Source organism: Microcaecilia unicolor, chromosome 4, assembly GCF_901765095.1.
Source record: "Microcaecilia unicolor chromosome 4, aMicUni1.1, whole genome shotgun sequence".
NCBI classification, from domain to species: domain Eukaryota; kingdom Metazoa; phylum Chordata; class Amphibia; order Gymnophiona; family Siphonopidae; genus Microcaecilia; species Microcaecilia unicolor.
Genome location: NC_044034.1, coordinates 314,798,334 through 314,819,714, shown reverse-complemented (window position 1 = coordinate 314,819,714; position 21,381 = coordinate 314,798,334). Strand labels below are relative to the sequence as shown.

The following is a 21,381-nucleotide window of genomic DNA, read 5'->3' as shown; positions in this document are numbered from 1 at the left end:
TTGAGATGGGCGTCCTCGGTTTCCATTATCACCGAAAACTGGGGGATGACCATCTGTAAGGTCGACCATCTCAACATTTAGGTCAACCTAAATGTTGAGATTTGGGCGTCTCCGACCGTATTATTGAAATGAAAGATGGCCACCCATTTTGTTTCGATAATACGGGTTTCCCCGCCCCTTCGTGGGGACGTCCTGCGAGGATGCCCTCAAGAAAACTTGGGCGCCCTGTTCGATTATGCCACTCTATGGGTCCACAGCACACTTTTGGGAAGCCCTTACTTGTAATCTGCCAACTGGTGGTTAATTTAAGCAACAGTGCTATATAAACAGAAATAAAGGATTGGCCAATCTGTGCTGAGCAGTTGCTGGGGGTTCTTGAAACACCTATTAATGTGTTTTGTTTTATTTTTAAACTCACTACTAGAAATAATACAACTGCTTTTCTGTCACTCTCATCTCTATAATACATCAACTCGCATTCTACCTTCTTACCTGTTTCCCTGCCACTGTAATGATTTTCAATCTCTCTCTTAGACAGGTGAAGTGGTATTAGGTTCTCTCCTCCAATTAACTTTTATGCTCCTTTGCACCCCAATAATTATGAGCACCTCAAAACCACCTGTCCCAGTTATTTGAAAAATGTTTACGTTCCCTGCTGCTAAAAGCATCTCTTGTCTTTTTTGTCCTTTCAGGTTGTGTTTGTCAGAACCTATTTTGCTTTGACTCCAGCTTCTCTTTACTGCCCCTCTTCAAGAAGCTGCTGCCTGGGTAGTCAACCAGTCCTACCTAATGCTTGGGCCAGCCCTGCTCTCTCTCTCTCTAAAAACTATCAGATAGAGGTGTAGGATGTCTGTTGCTGTTGGTCATTAGCACAGATACACACACAGTCCCTGCCATCTCTCCCCAAGCAAGCATGCAATGCCAACAAATCGAGAAGGCAGTTGGAAAATCAGTGAGCTACACCCCAAGTAGAGGGCTGACTTGGGGTGTTTCTGGTTCCAGCCAAAACTGAATTTGCAGCTGAAATCTGTAGCTCAGTTTCAGCTAGAACTGTAACCAAAACTGTGGCTCTGCCCCCTACCACCGCTGCTGGTCAGCTTCCCCCCACTCCCCCAACAGAGTACACCTCCCTCCCCGGGCTGCCCACCACTCTGCCCTCCCTTGGCCTACCTTGTAAAGGTCCTGGTGGTCTAATGGTATATTCAGGGCAGGAACATCCCAAGTTTCTCTTGCCCCCATGTGCTGCACTACAAAAATGGCGGGTGTGACTTCCTGTGGCTGCCGCGCGAGGTCATGGCTGCCATTTTGGAATTGGGAATGGCCTGCACTAAGCAGAGTTACTGCTGCTCAGACCATTCCCAATTCCAAAATGGCGGCCACCATTTTTTCAGTGCTGAGGAAGGGGGCAGGAGCAATTTAGGATGCTCCTGCACCAAAAACTCCACTACACCACCAAGGTCTTTACAAGGTAGGACTAGGAAGGGCCTACTGTGGTGCGTGGAGTGGTGGAATGGTAGACGGCATGGGTGTGGAGGGGGTGTTTTCTGTCAGGGTGGGTGGGAGGAGGCTGGCCTGCAGTGGCAGCAATGGCAGGGGCAGGGCCTCTAACTCCAAGAACTCAAAAGCCACAGTGCCCCACAGAAGCTGGATTGTAGGAACAGCCTCGTCTGTAAGTGTACTGCATAAGTTGAGGAACTGAGGAGAGAAGAGAAGGGAAGTTGACAGAGAGACAGAGTACCCTAGGGTGGAGGAAGGCAAGGGAGAGAGTGTTCAAGACGGGGAGTGTTCGGGAGCGAAGGGGAGGAGGCAGTGGAGAGAGAGTGCCTTGAGGGAAAGGAAAGAGCATATTTGAGGGGAAGGGAGGGGAGAGAGAATTTAGTGGGAAAAATGAAGTGAGCATGCCCAGATTGGTTTAGGAGGTTGGGTGAAAGCAGGAACCACCAAAAATGTTCTGCAAGTATTTGACCTCCCTTTGGTCTTACACTGAGAAACTTCCTTTCAAAAATTTAAAATTTTGTTAAAGACATATTTGTTTCAAAAGGCCTTTGGTGCTTAGTCTGTGCTTTTCAGATAGCGCTGTCTGGCTGAAGTCAGGCACCTGGAGCATGGAAAGATAGCAGTCTGCAGATCTTTTTTTAGTTCTTTTCTAATTAATCTGAACAAACTGGACCTTGGACCTCTTTCTATCTGAACCTCAGGAAGAAGGTGTTTAACTCTCACAAGCTATACAAATGTTATTAGTAGTAGTAGTAGTCCAATAAAAGGTGTAATTTATTTATTTGCCAACCAAGGCTGGCCCTTTGTATGAAGGATGTGCTTTTCACACAGAGCTCTGCCTTTGAGCCCTTACTGCTTTATGCAAATGTTTATGCAAACGAAGCTCCACAGTGAGTCTCTGCACTACATGTGGCTCCCCATCCCTCACAGGCTACCCCCGTTGCTAACTTTTATTTCTGCCCTCACTACCAAACAGGAGAGGAAGCAGTGGAACACCCCAAGTTCTGTGAGAAATGGCTACTCGTCCGGTACTGCTTCAGTTCTGGGCTGTACATCAGATGCATTCCCCATTCCCATATCAGCGTAGAACAGCACACACAGGTTCTTGACATGAACCTTCACACACAACATGGAGGAACCCTCTTTTTTCACCCTCCAGATGCACAGAGCATTTTCTTACAAAATAGGAAAATCAAGTTAGTGTATCTAGCCCACTGTGCTTATTTAACACAGAACTGGGCGGATAAATATTTTTTTAGCTACGGTATTTCAGAAGGGGGTGTTAATATTGAACCCATTTATTTTTCTGCTGGGGACCTTTAGCCTTGCCTTTTTATGTGTATGTTTTCTATAAATGATTCCAGCAGATCAGATCCCACAACTACTGCCAGGAAGGTACTGCCCTGTCTATGCCACCTCCCATCCTATAGAACACAAGTGCTCAGCCTTCAGCCTTTCAAAGGTGTGGTCATGGGTGAAGGGAAGGGGGGGGGGGGGGGACCTGACTCACCCTCAGAAAAGATTTTTAGCACTTTTTCAGTACTGTATGAGTCACAGGAAGAAAAACTGAGCTACACTACCCAGATCAAAACACCAGCTGCCATATTTACATATATCTTTTAAATGTCTCCCCTTCCTTTATTAAGGGCTTCCACATCTTCTTCCCTGGCTTTTCTGACATCTGCAACACAACAGTCTTGCGAAGCTTAACTCCCTCACCAAATCTGACTGGGTGGTACAGCGCTGCGTATGACGTCTAGTAGCGCTATAGAAATGATAAGTAGTAAGTAGTAGTGGTAGCTGAATAATTGTTTATGTGATTATTCTATCAAAGAGCATCATAACGCCTAGCTCATCTACATTGCAGGTACATCTGCCATAAATATCCTGATAGATGTGGAGGTAAAGTACTATTTTGGACAAATCTCTCAGCTAAACTTCTTTGGTACCTGAGTAACTATAATATGCACATAACCACTAATCAAAAGTAGGCTAGGTAGCCCGGGGCAGAGGTGCCAGCTCTGTGGGTGCTTGAGCACCCCCAACGCTGAGCAAACTTCACTGTGTCCAATGAGAGACAATTTGTCTTGCGTTTAGGACCTCCAATCATTTTGAAAAGTTGGTTCCTATGCCCTAGGGCATTGGTTTGCAACCCAGTCTTTCTGTATGTATGCAAATCAGGTTTATGAATATTCATTGTGGATATTCTGAAAACTGGCTCTATATGTCTGAAGTACTGGATTGAGAACCACAGCTCTGGGGAAAAGCAGGTAAAATATGTAAGACTAGAAAATAATTACCTGCCTGGATTTGGTAAACAAGGTAGCCACTGTAAATATTTAAATCAAAAACCAGATGCTGCCGAGAGAAAGGAGTCCTGAATTCATTAGCATGCGCAGAATTAAACGGTTCAGAAAGAAAAACAAAACGCTAAGGATATTTCTGTTCATTTCAATACCATTCCCCTCCCCCAGTGCTTTTTACAGATTTTCGCTCTGCATTTTCAGTCTAAGAATCGTGTTGAGCTGTCATAAATATCACCCCTGCAATAGGTGGGAAAATGTGGGATACAAACACAGCAAATAAAGAAATAAAACAAACCTTCATCACACACAGGCACCAATAACCCGTGACTAGCAGTAAATAATACGGCTTTACATATTTTTTGTTAACCTCTGAGACCCGAATAACAAGCTCCCGCTCCCCTCCCCAATGCCTCTCAGCTCAAGGGATATACAGAAGAGGAAAACACCCAGAACTGCGAGTCTTTTCCTACAGTGACAGGACATGTGCATTGGACAGATTATTAATAGCCCACTTTTTGCCAGCGCTTGGCAGGCTTCCTTCCCTGGTCGTTGAATATTCTGCCTCTTACGAGCCTACGAGAAAGTATTAATCCTATAGACACAAAATGGCTAAAACCTTTAAGTAATCATCATCACCCTACCACCCAGAACAGCTGTCTCGGGAAGGGGGTGAGGAAGGCTGCTTTTTCCTCCTCTAGACCAACGCAGAGGACAAAAAACAGACATCACTGATGTACATGTGAGACTGCGATCAGGTACATGTGTGTGTGTGTGTGTGTGTGTGTATCTGTAATGTGATCAGAACTTACCCTAGGTATCTTGTCTGTGTATGTTGAGCAGAGCAGCACTCAAACCCAGCAGTCCAGTAGTGCTGCGCACATTCACACAGCTTTACACTCACACCTCCAGATCATCTGAGCCCGCCCAGCTGCAGAGAAATGGGAGGAGGGGCCTCGGGGATCCCAGTACACACAGTTCTCTTTCCACCCACTTACAGCAGCTTTCCCTTTACCAGAAATGATTGAGTCAAGCTACTCCTTTGAAGGCTGAATATAACTCTTAAGGGAACAGGGGCCAAACCAAAATTTGCCACTGACAGGCTCAGAAGCTAGTAGTTTAAAAAAATGACTACTTGATTTTTAGATGCTTTAAAAATGGATGTTTATTAAATAAACACCTGGCCTTTTAGTCTGTAGTAAATTTTTTTCTTTCTTATCTGGTATTTTAAGGACCCTCTTGGTAATATTACTATGTGTATGTGGGGGGGGGGGGGGGGGGGGGGGGGGGGGGGTTAGATGTTTTAAATTGTTTACTTCACCTGGTCTGTGGATACTTGTCTGGGTGTGGATTCTCTATCTATCTCTATCTACTTATCATTTCTATAGCGCTACAAGGCATATGCAGCGCTGTACACCATACACAGAAGACAGTCCCTGCTCAAACAGCTTACAATCTAGATAAGAGAGGTAAACAGACAGAACAATTAAGGGTAAGGGAATACGAGGTGAGGATAAAGGACAGGGTAAGTGGGAGTCAAAAGCAGTGGTAAAGAGGTGAGTTTTGAGTTTTGACTTGAAAACGGCTAAAGACGGGGCTAGACGTACAGGCTTGGGAAGACTAGTCCAGGCGTGAGGTGCAGCGAGATAAAAGGAACGGAGTCTTGAATTAGCAGTAGAGGAGAAAGGGACGGATAAGAGAGATTTATCTACAGAACGGAGTACTCGAGGGGGAACGTAGGGGGAGACAAGAGTGGAGAGGTACTGGGGAACGGCAGAGTGAATGCACTTATAGGTCAATAGGAGAAGTTTGAATTGAATATGGAAATGGATAGGGAGCCAGTGAAGTGACTTAAGGAGAGGGCTAATGTGGGCATAGCGACTTTGGCGGAAAATGAGTCGCGCAGCAGAGTTTTGGATTGATTGAAGAGGAGAGAGATGGCTAAGAGGGAGTCCGGTGAGGTGTAGGTTACAATAAGACGAGAGGTGATAAGAGTGTGAATAAGGGTTTTGGTAGAGTGCTCAGAGATGAACAAGAAGAGATTCTCTCAGTAACGCTCTCATGACCTGCAGATAGTAGGTAAACAGCAACTGAATTTTGAAAATGTAGAGTTAACTTCAGTGAACTCCAACACAGTTTAAAATTATCCTTTTTAGTTTTCAGCAACATTGAACACATTTCTCAGTAACCCTTTGCCTGAAGGATCCAGAACACTTCCAGACCTTTGTTCCAAAGTGCTCAGGGATATTCCATTTCTTTTCTCTGAGGGAAAACTATAGTCCAGTTCCCAAATCAGACTGTCAGGGTGTCCAACTACTTCTTCTTCTCATAACCCACTCCACTCTTACATGCTTCCTCCTTCTTTTTAACCAAGGGCTGATTCCCTTTATAAATTCACTTTGTTAATTGGTAAGAAGTTCTTTATGGAGCTCAGAATGGATAGGTTTTGTTTTTATTTTATGTGGTTTTTAATTTTAGGTGAGATTAATGAGTATTTTTAATTACTCATGGTTTTCCAATTTTATTCATTACCAATATGCACACATCTGGTAGATTGCTCTCGTCATATGTCCAAGTCTATTGAGGTTTTGATTAGAGACAGGAAGCAATGATCATATGGAGGTAGAACAAAGCATGCAGCTAGAAAATGTTGCAGAAAGTACTGTCAACTAAAGGAATTATACAATTCACAAGGTTCTGAATTAATACCTATACCAGCTTTTTATATGAATGCTCAGTCGCTGAAAAGCAAAGCAAATTTAATAAGTGACTGGGTTGCTGAATCACAACCCGGCTTTGTTTGTTTTACAGAAACCTGGCTTCTGATAATGATCCGATTTTAAATGAATTGTGCCCTATGGGCTATAAAGTTCTATCTGTGTCAAGACAAGGGAAGAAAGGGGGCGGTATTGGTGTTTTATATAAAGCTTTTTAAGGTTACTCTGAAAGAGTCATTTACCCCACCATCTGGAGATTTTATACTGTAAAATATCTGATCCCTCTTTAGTAGGTTTTATGCACTGCAGGGGTGTAGCCAGATCTTGATGGGAGGGGGGCCGGAGCCCAAGATGGGGGGACACGTTTTGGCCTCCCTCTCCGCCGCCACCCTCCCGCTGCCACTTTCTTTCCCCGCGGCCGCTACCGCCTCCCCGCCCTCCTTCCGCTGCTTCTGCCCAACCACCGCTGCTCCCCCCCACTGCCACTGTGAAGGTACCCTGGCTGGCAGGGGTCCCCAACCCCCGCCAGCTAAAGTGTTTGTCCCGCGCTGGTCTCACTTTGCCTGGCGCCCGGCAGTGGCGTTCCTAGAGGGGCTGACACCCGGGGCGGATTGCCGATGCGCCCTGCCCCCCAGGTGCAGCGCCCCCCCCCCGGTGCAGCGCGACCCCCCCGGCGAAAGGACACCCCCCACCCCAGTGAAAGAATCCCCCCTGGGTGCACACCGCTGGGGGGGGGTGCCGTGCGCCGGTCAGCGTAGCTCGTTTCCATGCTCCCTCTGCCCTGGAACAGGTTACTTCCTGTTCTGGGGCAGAGGGAGCATGGAAACGAACGACACTGACTGGCGTGCAGCACCCCCCCAGCAGCGTGCACCCGGGGCAGACCGCCCCCACCGACCCCCCTTGGTACGCCACTGGCGCCCGGTTCTGTTTTCAATCGCTGTGTACGCTTGTTTTAATGAAACTGAGTATGTGCAAGCATGCTTAGCTTCATTAAAATGAGTGTGCACAGCAACTGAAACAGGACAGGGCGCCAGGCAATGTGAGACCAGCGCGAGACAAATGCTTTAGCTGGCGGGAGTTGGGGACTCCCGCCAGCCAAACGGGGGTCTCAGAGCCAATTTGGGGGTGTCCAGGCCCCCGTAGCTATGTCACTGATGCACTGTATTCTGTTTTACTGTCCATCGGGTAAATGGTTAGAGCCCAAAGATGATTTCTATGAGTTTGTAGGTAAAGCGGTGTTGACTTCATCCTACAGCATACTATTAGGGGATGTAAATCTACATTTAGAATTAGAAAACAATAAGAACGTGATAAAACTGTATTTGTGGAAGGATTAGACTTTATATTACCTCTATATTCATCAACTCATGAGAAGGGCCATCAGTTAGATCTGCTGGCCTATTCTCATAGGTTTGAAAAGGATATTACTTTTTCTGATCCAGAATGGAATCATATTATTTGGTCTGATCATTTTCAGGCATCTTTCACCTTATATCGGTTGAAAGCTTTACAAACTAGGGAAGGAACTTTTAAACCTAGCCTGATGACAAAACTTTGTAGACCAAAACTTGGTCCATCTTATTTTTGGAATGACATAAATCTGTTAATTCCTTTGACGAAGGAAGATCAGATTGCTTGGATAAATGATTGGAATAAATACAGTACAATAGTGTTAGATAAAATAGCTCCTACCTGTGGAAAAAAAATAAACAGAAAGGTAATAAATGGTTTACATCAGAGTTAATGGACCTGAAGTGCAACGTAGGTCTCTAGAGAGACTGTGGAGAAAAGATAAAACTAATCAAAACAGATTGAACTGGAGGAGTGCTATAACTGCACATAAGAAAGCTATAGTTAATGCTAAGAGGAAATATTTTGCAGACATAATAACCAGGGATATTCTTCATACTGACAAGTTCTTTCAGGTAGTTAATTTTTTTTAGCAAATACAGCACATATCTGAGATCTCTGGAAATATACTGCCTACTTTCAATCAGTTAGCTCTATATTTTAACACAAACATTAAATCGCTTTATGAATGTTTACAATTACATGACAATTATATAGACAAGTTTTATTCTAACTCATTATCTGATGAGGGATGTTTAGTAAATTGTGATTTGAGTAAGTTTCAGAAGGTAACCATGGAAGAGCTAGATATTATGTGCCTGAAATTTGCTAAATCTTTATTTTTATTCAAACAGAGAAAAAAAATAATCTTTACAAGTTGAACATTTGAGCAAAAAATATGGAAAGGTAATACAATGGGGCATCATGAAAAAAAGAACAATGTCTATCCTCATTAGACCACAAACTTAGGGAAACGTGTTCAAAAGAAAAAACTCAGGAGATGAGCATACAGGAATACATAAACAGGAATGCTTAACACGTTTATAACCCTGCCCTCTAAATAATAATCTCAACTTACTGAATATTACCTGTGGTTACTTTTTTAATGTCTATAAAGGCTGTAAGGGGTTACTGAGAGGACAGCTTCAAGGAAAGTGAGAGCAGCCCCGGAGGGAGATGAAAGGCATTCACAAATTCCTTATGGATGGGGAATGCGCCCCCTGGTGGCCAGGAGACTGATTAGAATGAAGAATAAGTTTAGGGACCACCATTCCCACAATGCACCTGACCCAATACAGGACTAACAGGAGGTAGAGGGGGAGGGGCAAGATTGGGAGATGGTTTCCAATCAGGGAGATGAAGAGCAGCTGGGGGAGCTCTGTGAGGAGGAGGAGGAGATGGAATGGAATAAAGGGGAGGATATAGAGGAGAGAGGGGAGGAGGGTATGGAGGTGGCTGCTTTCATGCAGATGGCTGGTACTAAGGTGAGGGGTTTTTTGGCTGCTGTTTTTCCTAAATGGTCTATAATTGGGAGGACAGGATTGTTGCAGCTGGGAAGGAACCTGTGGCAGCAAGCAACCCAAAAGGTTAAGGGCATGGGAAGTTAACTACCGTGTGTTGTAACAAGATAATTGGTGGCTAAACTGAGAAGAGGAACTGATGTTAGAAGACTGAACTATTATCAGCAAGCTAGTGGATTAACCCTGTGTGGCATTGTGAATGGGAACAAATGTCAAAGAACTTAAGGTGATACAGTATGCTGTACTGCTGCAGTTGCTGCAATTGAACTGTTGAAAATAAAAGAGAGAACTTTATTATAAGATTGTTGGAGTTCCTGTCTGTTATTGGGTTTGCCCTGAAGTACAAGTGAGAGGAACAGTGAATTCAGGAAGCCGTGGCTGTTGGAGAATGGAGAACAGGAGGTGGTTGGTGTCCAAGGGAGATAGAAGCCAGCATTGAAGCAGGTCTGCTAAGCAGAGTTGACCTAGGCCAAAGAGTGGAAGGGAGACCTGCTGACAAGGCACACAATTGTTCTGATAGAAAAAAACCATATTTTACTCCCACATATTTGATTATGCATTTACACCGGTAATTTAGGAAAAAGGATGCCCCCAATGCCAGAGTTTCCATTCTCAAAGCTTGATAAGCTTTCTCTCTTGAGTTTGTTTTGTGACATCGGGGAATATCCAAACTTTCTTGCCGTAAAATAAATTTAAACTTTTAACATTGAGCACCTGATTCTCAAAGTGGACATATTCCAAACACTATAATGAAAATAAAATATTTTTTTCTACCTTTGTTGTCTGGTGACTTTGTTTTTCTGATCATGCTGGCCCAGTACCTGATTCTGCTGCTATCTGTCCTCTTAATTCCGTTTCCAGGGCTTCCTTTCCATTTATTTCTTTACTTTTCTCCTTTCTTCTTCATTTCTTGCCTTACACCGTAAGTAAAAGCTGGGCCCTCTGCAGACTTGACTGTCCAGTGGATCTAGCTTCTGCCTATTTTCTCCATCCATGTGCAGGTTTTCTCCCTTTTCCCTCATCTCCTTCCTCTCTCTTCCCTCCATGTCGAGCATTTCTTCTCTCTCCCTTCCCCTCCATCCATGTGCATCTCCTTCCTCTGTCTTCCCTCCTCTCCATCCATGTCCAGAATTTCTCCCCCTCATCCATGTGCATCTCCTTCCTGTCTTCCCTTCCCTCTCCTCCATCCATGTCCAACAATTCTCCTCTCTCCCTGCCCTCCCATCCACCTATGTCCAGCAACCCTCCTCTCTCCCCTGCCCTCCCCTCTATCTACTCATGTCCAGCAACTCTACTCTCCCCTCCATCCACCTATGTCCAGCAACTCTCCTCTCCCCTGACCTCCCCTCCATCCATATCCAGCAACCCTCCTCTCTCCCCTGCCCTCCCCTCTATCCACCCATGTCCAGCAACCCTCCTCTCCCCTGCCCTCTATATATATCCAAAAAACAAAAAAATGGCTTGAACGTGTCTGTAATCAGTGTTGTAAACATACACAAATTTAATCAGACACCAAATGTTTATTGTGATGTATAACTAAAAGGCTGATAGAGGCGTCTCATATCAATATGGAAGCTTCTAAATCTTCTGAATCTTATGCTTCCGAAAGGTTATTCAAACCAAAAGAAGATTATAATCATTGATCACCTCCAGCCCACCAATCAGTGCCTGGCGTTGCTAATCTTCAGCAAACTAAGTATTCAGAAAAACTTTTCCAAATTATTTATCGTAGCTCCAACGTAAATACTTAGATAAATAAAAAATATATATAAATGCAGGCACTGTTGGTTACAAAATAAACATTATCGTAAGATTGACATATAATGCACCGAATTAACTTATCTTAATGGTTCTGAATTGTACAGCCATCTGAAAGGGCCAGAACTCATTCAATTGTATCAACGAACTGGGACCTCCGGTCACATTGTCAGCCCGACAGGACCCTGTTTCGCGGTCTACTGCTTCTTCAAGGGCAAACAAATCTGCAACACGAAGAATCAACATTAATACACACATCTAAATAAACCGGCATATATATCATCAACTATGGCGACTGACCTAGCTTACATCGTCGACGGCTTCAGTTCTGATACGCCCAAAATGGCGGCGGCGTATGCACTATATACTAACTCTATAACTCCTCCCACTCAAAACCACGTAATGAACAGCTGATGCATTTAATCAATTAGAAAAAACAATTCCATTGCAAATGAGCATTAAGACCGTTAGGTTCAATGGTATTCAAACGATAAATCCATTGTGTCTCTTCTCTCCCCTGCCCTCCCTCCATCCATTCATACCCAGCAATTCTCTTCTCTCCCCTGCCCCCTCTATCCATCCATACCCAGCGATTCTCTTCTCTCCCTGGGCCCTGCCCCCTCCCTCCCTCCATCCATCCATCCATATCCAGTGATTCTCTTCTCTCCCTGCCCCTCCCCTGCCCCCCTCCATCCATCCATACCCAGCGATTCTCCTCTCCCCTGTCCCCTCCCTCCATCCATACCCAGCGATTCTCCTCTGTCCCCTCCCCTCCATGTCCAGCGATTCTCCTTTGCCCCATCCCCCTCCCATTTATGGCCACCTGCCCACCCTCTTCTCCGACTCCCCCCAACATCCCCCTTTTTCTTCCTGCCACCCTGTGTGGTTTAAGTATTTTTTAATTTACCTCCGTCCCAGCGGCCACGTCATTTCAAAGCCCTGCCCATCTCTAGCCTTTCCTCCCTTCGTGAGTTCGTTCCCTCAGAGTCCCGCCTTCGAGGAAAGAGGAAATGATGTCAGAAGGTGGGACTCTGAGGGAACAAACTCACGAAGGGAGGGAAGGCTAGAGACGGGCAGGGCTTTGAAATGACATGGCCGCTGGGACGGAGATAAATAAAAGATTTATGGGTGGCGTGGTATGGCGGCGCAGTGCCGTAGTGGTGCCTTTGAAGGCAGGTGCCCCCCTGCGGTGCTTACCGGGTTTGACCAGCCCTGCTACCTGCTGTTGTACCGGTGTCCTCTTCTCAGGCTCCTTGCTCCCGCTGCCCGCTGCCAGAAGCTCTCTTTCCCTTTCCTTCACTCCCTTCCCCTAGGTAGGATACTTCTCTCCCCCCCCCCCCCAAGCACATCTGGCATATTTCCCTACCCTGTTCCTTGTGATCCTCTAAACTCATCTGGGATATTGGCATTGGCAGCCATGAAGATAGGCTGCCTCAGGCCAGTGGGTCCTTCTTTCTGTTGTATCGTCCTGTGGGTGGGACACAGCAGAGAAAAGGCCATGGAGCTGGCCTTAGGCAGTCTGTCTTCATGTCTGCTACTGCCAGTGATCCACATGAATTTGGAGGACCATGAAATGCAGGGGAGGGAAAGATGCTGGACCCATAGGTCTGGTAGGAAGAGATACTGGACCTGTGAAGAGGGGAGGGAGAGATGCCAGACCTCTAGGCAGGGGGAGGGGTGGTGGAGGGAGGGATGTTGGACCCATGGGGGGCAGAGAGATACCGGACTTGTAGGTGAAGGAAGAGACAAACTGTTGTTGGGGGAGGAAGAGATGGCAGAACTTGTGAGGAGGGAGCACAGGGAAGAGAGAGAGACTGGGGGAGAAGAAGGGGGAGAGATACTGGAAGGAAGAAGGAAAGAAGGGAGAGAGAGTTATGCTGGACTGTGGGGGTGGGGGGAGCAAGAGAGATACTGACTGTAATGAGGGAAGAGGAAGTGAAGAGAGAGGGGAAAAGCTGGGAACAGGGATGGATAGAGACAGAACAAAGGAGGAGAATTAGGGATATTGAATGAAAATACTGGACAGGGCATGATAAGGAAGCAGGGGAAGATGTTAAGTAAAGGCAGAGGATAGGGACAGAGACAAAGAGGGGAGATGTTGAACAAGGTGAATAGGGATGCAGAGGAAAGATAGATGATGTAAATGGAGAGTGAAGAAATACCAAATGGACAGGAGACCTTGCAAACGCAGGAAAAGACATAGAAAAGCAGAAAAGAGGCACTTGTACCAAAGCAAATGGAAAAAATAAAATGCTCAGACAACAAAGGTAGAAAATAGTATTTTATTCTGAATTTCTTAATTGGAATATCGGGCTCATTTTCGTAAGAGATGGACGTCCAAAAAGTGACATAAATCGGCATTTGGATGTCCATCTCACAGAAACATCAAAATCGGTATAATTGAAACCGCATTTAGGACGTCTTTCTCAGAAGTCTGTCGGAGGGATGTCCAAATCTCAAGGGGCCGTATCGGAGGCATATTCAAGGCAGGAACGTTGGGCGTTCCTAAGACTTGGACGTCTTTGAGCCATAATGGAACAAAGCAAAATCGTCCAGTACTAAAACATGGATGTTTTGAGCTAGACCTGTTTTTCTTACGAATAAGGCACAAAATGGTGCCCCAAATGACCAGATGACCACTGGAGGGAATCAGGGATGACCTCCCTTTACTCCCCCAGTGGTCAGTAACCCCCTCCCACCCCCAAAACATGTGTTGGCGAACATTACTTGCCAGCCTCTGTGCCAGCCTCAGATGTCATACTCAGGTCCATGACAGCATCATGCAGGTCCCTGGAGTAGTTTAGTGCACTTCAGACAGGTGGACCCAGACCCATACCCCCACTACCTGTTACACTTGTGCAGGAAACTGTGAGCCCTCCAAAACCCACTGTACCCACATATAGGTGCCCCCTTCACCTGCAAGGGCTATGATAGTGGTGTACAGTTGGGGGTAGTGGGTTTTGGGGGGCTCAGCACAAAAGGTAAGGGAGCTGTGTACCTGGGAGCATTTTATGAAGTCCACTGCAGTGCCCCCTAGGGTGCCCGATTGCTGTCCTGGCATGTCAGGGGGACCAGTCTACTAAAAATGCTGGCTCCTCCTACTTTCAAATGGCTTGAATTTTGGCTTGAATTTGGACGTTTTAGACTTGGACATATTTTTTTTCGAAAATGGCCAAAAATCAAAGATGTCCAAATTTTATTTATTACATTTGTACCCCACGCTTTTTCCCATTCATGGCAGGCTCAATGTGGCAGGCAATGGAGGGTTAAGTGATTTACCCAGAGTCACAAGGAGCTGCCTGTGCCGGGAATTGAACAGTTCCTCAGGACCAAAGTCCACCACCCTAACCACTAGGCCACTCCTCCACTTCAAATTGCAAAATGTCCAAATCCAAGGACGTCCATGGTATTTTCGAACACAAAAGATGGACATCTATCTTTTTCGAAAATGACCTCCCTGCTTTGGAATTTGGACATCTTTATAAAATGTCCAAATTCTGACTTAGACGTTTCTTTCGAAAATGCCCCCTCCATGTCAACTTTGGGAAATGTGCAGCTCTGATATCTTGCTTTACAGTTTATATTTTTCTAGTATTTGTGTACAAAGTCTGACTTCTTGAGATTTCCAGATCAGTTTTTTGCTTTCACATCTCTATTATTGATCTGTGGCCCTTCATTTCATATTTGTTGACAGGTTGTCTATGAATGTGACCAATGTGTGGTGTTCTGCTAGCATATAGTTTCTGTGTAGAAATCTGTAGCAGTCCTGTTCTGTTTTCTCACTACGTGGTGAATTGATGTTTTATGGCCCAGTGTAATATTTACAGGGCTACCTTTTCATGGATAAGGCTGCTGCTTTTTGAGTCCTGGGAGTTAGTGCTGTTACAGTATGGTAAGGTTCTGAGTGTGTTTTTGCCCAAGTCTGTGAATAGGGCTAAATTCTATAAATGGTGCTGAAAGAATATAGCGCTTAGTGCTATTCTATAAATGGTGCTCAAAGTTAGGCACTTACCCCCAGATTCTATATAGCACACCTAGAGATCCACGCTGAAATTGCCGCAGATTCTATGACAATGCACATAACAACTAGCTAATGAGCACTGATAATAGCACTGAACAAGCAATTACGAGCACTAATTGACACTGATTAGAATTTAGGCGCACAAGTCGTTAAATGTATTCTGTAATGATATGTGCCAAACTTTCTAACGTGCACAGAGGAAAAAGGGGTGTGGTTATGGGTGGGGAAATGGGCGTTTCGTGGGTATTCTGAAATTTAAATGCCTAGTTATACAATATGACCCAGTGTGCCTAAATCTACGCGCTGGGATTTACACCACATTTTCGTTGGTGTAAATGGATGCGTGTAGATTTAGGAACTGAAATATCAACTAAGCATCTAATATAATAAAAGGCACCCTCAACGTTCTGAGGACAACGTTCTGAAGTCACTCAGACTCCGAGCCCCAGAACGGTTCGTAAGTTCGTGGTGGTGAAGCCACTGAACGACTTGCTGCCCCGCCCTCGCGTCAAACGTCATGACGTCGAGGGCGGAAAACCAACAGAAAAATGAAAGCAGGGACCGCATCAAGGAAGGGGGAGGAGTAGTTTCCCTACTCCTCCCCCTGCCAAGGAAACGCTGGCTACCAACCGCGCCGCGCGCCTCAGGTAGCCCCGCCCCGACCGCCCGAGCACCACTCTCCCTCCCTCCCAAGTTCAGCGACGGCGACGAGGTGGGGGCGCTCCGCCCCAGATGTCAGCGGGTGGGGGGTGCTGCGAGTCCGCTCCCGGCGCTGTCCTGCCTTTAAAACCCAATTTGAAGCGCTGGAATAACAGGCAGCAGCGCCTCGCGTCTGCCCTTCTACTAAAAATCTCTTCGACGACGTCATTGGGCCTTCCCACATTGAGTCCCACCCTCCTCTCAGGTAACTTCCAATTACCGCGAGGGCGGGTGGGACTCAATGTGGGAAGGCCCAATGACGTCGTGAAAGAGATTTTTAGTAGAAGGGCAGGCGCGAGGCGCTGCTGCCTGTTACTCCAGTGCTTCAAATTGTTTTTTTTTTTTAAAGGCAGTGAGGGTGGTGGGCCTGGGCGGCAGGAGAATGGAGCTGGTAGGTGGGGAGGGACTCAGATGGGAGAAGGGTGTGGGGCTCTCAGGTGGGGGGGAGGGGGTTCTCAAATGGGAAGGAGACTGAGGTGGGAGGGGTTCATGGATGGGAGAAGCAGAAGGGGGTGGGGAGGGGGTTCTTGGATAGTTGAAGGGGACGGGTGGGGAGGGGACTGGGGTTCTCGGATGGGAGAAGGGGACGGATGGGGAGAGGACTGGGATTCTTGAATGGGAGAAGGGGACTGAGGTGGGGAGGGGGTTCTTGGATACTTGAAGAGGACGAGTGGGGAGGGGACTGGGGTTTTTGGATGGGAGAGACTGGGGAGGGGGTTCTTGAATGGGAGAAGGAGACTGAGGTGGGGAGGGGGTTCAAGGATGGGGGAGGGGGTTCTTGGATGCTTGAAGGGGACGGGTGGGAAGGGCACTGGGGTTTTTGGATGGGAGAGACTGGGGAGGGGGTTCTCGGATTGGAGAAGGGGACGGGTGGGGAGGGGACGGGTGGGGAGGGGACTGGGGTTTTTGGATGGGAGAGACTGGGGAGGGGGTTCTTGAATGAGAGAAGGGGACTGAGGTGGGGAGGGGGTTCAAGGATGGGAGCGCTTCATGAAACCCCATACACACACACTCACTCTCTCATCTGGCAGCGCTTCCTGTACCCCCTGCCCCCCCCCCCCCCACACACACTCCCTCACTCTGTCATCTGCCATTGCTTCCTGAACCCCCCCCCCCCCCACACACACACATACTCACTTACTTTCATCTGGCAGCGCTTCCAGAATCCCCCACACCCGTCTTCTTCCAAGCTGAACCCCTCCAACACATCCCCCCCACCCCACACACACACACTCTCTCTCTCTTCCTCTCCTCCAGCACACCAATTGCTTAGGTGCAGTGGCAGCAATCTCAGACACCAGAGAAAGAGGGGGGCCTGACACCATAGAGAGAGAGGGAGGGAGGGAGGTATCTCTGTCACACACACACACACTCTCTCTCTCACAGACAATGTGTTTCTGTCTCTCACTCTCATACACTCTATGTCTCACATTGTATCATATTCACTCTCTATGTGTCACACAGTCACTTACATACTCGCTTGGTCTCATACACTCAGTCTCACAGACAATCTGTGCCTCACACACACTCTCATTCACGCACACACTGTATCTGTGTGAAACACACTCTCTCTCTCTCTATCACACTGTGTCTCCCATACGCAATTGCACACACTCTCATTCTCACACACACACTCTCTCACAGACACGCTCACACCCAGACTCACTCTCTCACACACACACACTCACACTTTCACTCTCTCTATCACACACAGTCACTCTCACATACACTCTCCAAAACATACACATTATGAGGAAAACCTTGCTAGCGCCCGTTTCATATGTGTCAGAAACGGGCCTTTTTTACTAGTATTCTATAATCAGCACCTGAATCTAGACACCCATTATAGCATATGCTTAGTTGGCAGGCACTGATTTCAGTGCCGATTTTTTAGGCGCCATATATAGAATCTCCCCCTTAGTGCTGGGATCTGCGATTACTTTTAAGCACGAGCATTTACACCAACTGAACACTGGTGTAAATCCTCACACCTAAATTAGGCACAGATCCCCCTTATTTTATAACAATATGCATTAAATTGCAGGAATGCCACTGATCCTCCCATGCCCCTCCAATGGCAGCGCCCCATATTGGAGTAGCACATATTGGATGCATAACTTTGTGTGCATAAATTTCAATTAATGCCGGTTAGCACCAACAATTGATTGTTAGGGCCCAATTATCAGTACTGATTGGCTCATTAATCAATTCAATTGCGCATGAAAATTGGGTATGCACCCAAATTTGTACACACAATTTAAAGCACTATTTATAGAATTTGGGGAATGGTGTTTTACAGTGAAGGGGACCAAAAATATGATCATGTAACTCCATTTCTGAAGGCAGCTCATTGGCTTCTTTTATCACACCAAATCACTTACTAATTACTACTGCTGGTCTATTAGATGCCTACTGCTGGAGAACCTCTGTTCCTTTCACGTCTTTTGACACCGTACTTCCCTTCTAGGACATTAAGAGCATCATACCAAGATTGGTTAGTTCTTTCTTTTAGAGAGATTGTCTATGACAACACTACACGTTTAATTTTCTCAGTCCAAGGCCTAGAACTTTGGAATGCAATGCTACAACACCTGAAACTAAAATGCACTCTCCAGCATGTGAAGTCGAACCTAAGAACCTTTCTTTTTCAGGATGTTTTCCAATAAAATTACTCTTTTTTTTGCTGCTCCTCTTTTTCAGCCTGGAGGCACTGGATGAGAATCTAGATTGCATAGCTTTCCCCCCGTATGTTACCCCCTTCTTATCCTATCATGAATTATGTAATCCTTTCCTCTTTCCCCCCTATTTTGGTTTACTTCTCTTCCCAATTATATTAGCCTGAATGCCACTCAGGTAGCATGTCTGATGAGTGGGATAGAAAACCTTTAATAAACTTGAAAACTTGGATTGTGTGTTGTTGGCTTTACTGAGGTGTCACTGGCCTGCTTCAGGAGTCTTTTGTGTGGGTGGGTCTGTTAGTATCACTTGCTGTAGTGAAATATGTCAAGTTTTATTCTCTGTTGTGGTTCAAAAAAATGGCAGAAAGCACTGCAAGTAGTACCACACCCCCCCAAATATCACACTTTGAATCTTCTCTAGACTTTCGGACTACAGACTAGTTGGCACAAGTCTAGAGAAGATTCAGAGTGTGATATTCAAGGGCATATGGCGCTACTTGATCCGCAACAGAGAACAAAACTTGACATACTTCACTACAGCAAGTGATACTGACAGACCCATCCACACAACATAGGAAGACTCCTGAAGCAGGCCAATGGGTGCAAAGTGATGCACTTAGGGAATAGAAATCCAAGGGAGGCGTATGTGTTAGGCGGGGAGAGCCTGATAGACACGGACGGGGAGAGGGATCTTGGGGTGATAGTATCTGAGGACCTGAAGGCGATGAAACAGTGCGACAAGGCGGTGGCCGTAGCGAGAAGGTTGCTAGGCTGTATAGAGAGAGGTGTGACCAGCAGAAGAAAGGAGGTTTTAATGCCCCTGTATAAGACTTTGGTGAGGCCCCACCTTGAGTATTGTGTTCAGTTTTGGAGGCCGTACCTTGCGAAGGATGTTAAAAAAATGGAAGCGGTGCAAAGAAAAGCTACGAGGATGGTATGGGAGTTGCGTTCCAAGACGTATGAAGAGAGACTTGCTGACCTGAACATGTATACTCTGGAGGAAAGGAGGAACAGGGGTGATATGATATAGACATTCAAATATTTGAAAGGTATTAATCCGCAAACGAATCTTTTCCAGAGATGGGAAGGCGGTAGATCGAGAGGACATGAAATGAGATTGAAGGGGGGCAGACTCAGGAAAGATGTCAGGAAGTATTTCTTCACAGAGAGGGTGGTGAACGCTTGGAATGCCCTCCCGCGGGAGGTGGTGGAGATGAAACGGTAACGGAATTCAAACATGCGTGGGATAGGCATAAAGGAATCCTTTGCAGAAGGAATGGATCCACAGAAGCTTAGCTGAAATTGGGTGGCGGGGGGAAGAGGGGTTGGTGATTGAGAGGCTAGGATAGGGGAGGGCAGACTTATACGGGGTCTGTGCCAGAGCCGGTGATGGGAGGCGGGACTGGTGGTTGGGAGACAGGAAATACTGCTGGACAGACTTATACGGTCTGTGCCCTGGAAAAGACAGGTACAAATCAAGGTAAGGTATACACATATGAGTTTATCTTGGGCAGACTAGATGGACCGTGCAGGTCTTTTTCTGCTGTCATCTACTATGTTACTATGTTAAATATGGCCGTGTCGAGTCATTGTTGTTGACCAATAAATCTTCTAGACCAATACAGCATCATCGTTTTATTGAGTCACCTTCACTGTCTTTTTTGGGTAATTCTGATTTCTGAATCCACATCCTTTCCATTATGCTGCTCATTTTGCTTTGATATGATGGAGAGAATGTAGCTTTCAAAAGCTAGTCAGAAATGCTTTGTTGCTCCTTAAAACAAAATATCACCTATAGATTGTTTGAATTTATTTCTACAGAAAAGCATTTGGAATTTGACAAAGTAAATAAAATAATGTAACCAGTTAATATTAGGAGACGTAGGTCAATCTGTTTACTTCTATTTCATTTTATATATTTTGTAATTTAATTTAAACATACATTTATATTCCTCTTAACTACTATAATGGATCAAGGCGGATAACAATATAATCAATATAGAATAAATACTTTTACAAAATAATAAAGCTTGCTACAGAAATGAACAGATACAGAGATAGCAATTTGCCAATGAAGTACCAAGTACTAAGCTGCGTTGGCGCCTACGTGCACACAATGCACATCAGTTTGAAACTACCCCCTGGCTACCGCGTGGCCCGGGCAGTAATTTCTTTTTTTACACACGCCTTCTATGCGTACCGGAAAATATATTTTATTTTCTGGTGTGCGGCACTAACCGGGTGGTATTCAGCATTGTATGTGCGTAGATGATTACCTCGCAGTTAATGCGTGAGACCTTACTGCTAAGTGAATGGGTGGTGGTAAGGTTTTGGACCCAAAATTTATGCGTGCCAATTTTTATTTTGCCGCACGTCCATTTTCATTTTTAAAAAAACCATCTTTTACAGGTGTGCTGAAAAGTGGATCTGCGTGCATCCAAAACGTGCGCCTACATTAGCACAGGCCATTTTTTAGTGCACCATAGTAAAATGACCCCAGAAACATTAATGTGACAGATATGTATTACCATTAATCATTTACAAATTTACATAAAGTTCAAATCAATAAAATTACATTATTGATAACATTTATTCCTCTAAATATTTCCTAACTACCCATGTTTTTAAATGGCAACAGAATTGCATATAGCTTGTTTCTTTACGAAGCGTTAATGACAGTTTATTCCCAGCATTCTGGTCCCATGCTTTCCAATGGTCTTTAAAAACAGAAAAGATGAGAGCCGTTGATCTGCAAATGCAGATGCAGAGCACATAGAGAGCCGACCAGATACACCAAGCGATGAGAGCAGCAGAATATTTATTCAGAACAGATGAAAT

General features: G+C 45.6%; 1 protein-coding gene across 1 annotated transcript in view; it reads right to left on the bottom strand.

Moving 5' to 3' along the window:
* Window positions 1-4,724, bottom strand: part of PRNP (prion protein) — a 44,325-nt gene extending 39,601 nt beyond the window's left edge. The window contains exon 1 of the mRNA XM_030201842.1: window positions 4,613-4,724. The gene's annotated coding sequence lies outside the window, so the exon portion shown is untranslated. The remainder of the gene's footprint in view (window positions 1-4,612) is intronic.
* Window positions 4,725-21,381: the final 16,657 nt, after the last annotated feature.